We start from the raw sequence: 1418 nt of genomic DNA on the forward strand, positions 1-1418 counted from the left end.
TCCATGTGTTTTTTTGTGCATACGCCAGCCAGCGTGTAGGTTCTAGCACCACTGTTCATATGTAGATAGCGATTTTGAGAGTTGAGATGAGGGCACTGCAGGATGCTAGGGCACCCCCTCACTTGGTTGCGAGTCATTGATGCTCTAGGTCAATTAGACACAGTTGAGGACATTTTGGATACCTTTCAGGCACAGGCTGAGGCTGAGATCGGTGGTCATGGCTTGGATTGGAGAGCCATTCGAGAGTTGTTTGAGCGTGAGTCACCTCATAGGCAGGCCTTAGAGGATATGTTTTGGGATGGTCACACTGAGGCGATGCGACCACGATCAAGGCTACCCTTTCATATTTTACGTTGTAGGCACCCCATCATAGCAGCACACATTTATCCAAGATATCTCGCTGCAAATGGTGGTCGATTTCCTCACAACCGTCAGATAGCCAGGTCATTTGCCATGCAGCTATACACCGAGTTTGTGCTTGGTCATCGGGTAGACTACCTTAGTACCCATCCAGGATCAAGAGCGGGACATGGTAGGATGGGGCATCAGGAGCATCAGACTGCAGGTGTTCAGCATCGACGCGAGGCACTAGAGCTGCACACTATCGCTGCACCAACATTGCGAGCTGTAAGAGGATGGATTAGGGGGGATGTTCATTCAGTGGCCTTATCCTTGCACGACATGGTCTCTGCCCTATCGAGATCACTTTGGATTCCACCTCCCCCACCTCCCACATCTATGGAGCCTCCCACATCTGCACCACCTTCGACATCTACACCACCTCAGCATAAGTTGGATACTCGAGATGCATGGATTGCAGAGTTGGAGGCATTGTTGTCTGAGTCTAGGGTTGAGGTTAGTTATTCTGATTATTTTAGTGTATTTTTTTATTGCGTGTTTTGAACTGAAGCTTTTTGGTTCATTCTCACCATGTACGCGACATGTTTGCTTGGCAGGCACATCTATTGCGACAGGATATGGAGTCTCATGTACGACAGTTGGAGGTAGATTTGGAGGAGTAGAGGATTCAGACACGCATAGCCTACCATCGAGCGGAGCATTATATTTTGTAGTTGAGACATATTAGTCGTGATCCATCTTGCCATAGGATCGACCCCAATGTGGTCCTGTACCTCGCTCCTCTTGTAGATGTGCTGACTAGGACACCCATAGACGCACCAGTCACAGCAATTCAGGATGATTGTTTAGGCTTCACAATATCTTGTTTAGGGATGCACTTCTACACGATGATCATGATGATGTACACATTCATTTTGGTACTTTCATGATGTTGTTCTTACTTTTATGATGTATGAGCATTTTGGTACTTTCATGATGTTCTTCTTACTTTATTTATCTCAGTTTATAGTTTGTTCAAATCTAACATAAACATTTAAAATTAGGAGTATCATTTTGAA

General features: G+C 45.7%; 1 pseudogene; it reads left to right on the forward strand.

The window, feature by feature from the left end:
* Window positions 1-315: 315 nt before the first annotated feature.
* LOC147899964 (uncharacterized) lies at window positions 316-1041 on the forward strand (annotated as a pseudogene).
* Window positions 1042-1418: the final 377 nt, after the last annotated feature.

This window comes from Dipteris shenzhenensis, chromosome 7, assembly GCF_047967505.1.
Source record: "Dipteris shenzhenensis isolate YYH24624 ecotype China chromosome 7, Dip_SZ_1.0, whole genome shotgun sequence".
In the NCBI taxonomy this organism is placed as follows: Eukaryota; Viridiplantae; Streptophyta; class Polypodiopsida; order Gleicheniales; family Dipteridaceae; genus Dipteris; species Dipteris shenzhenensis.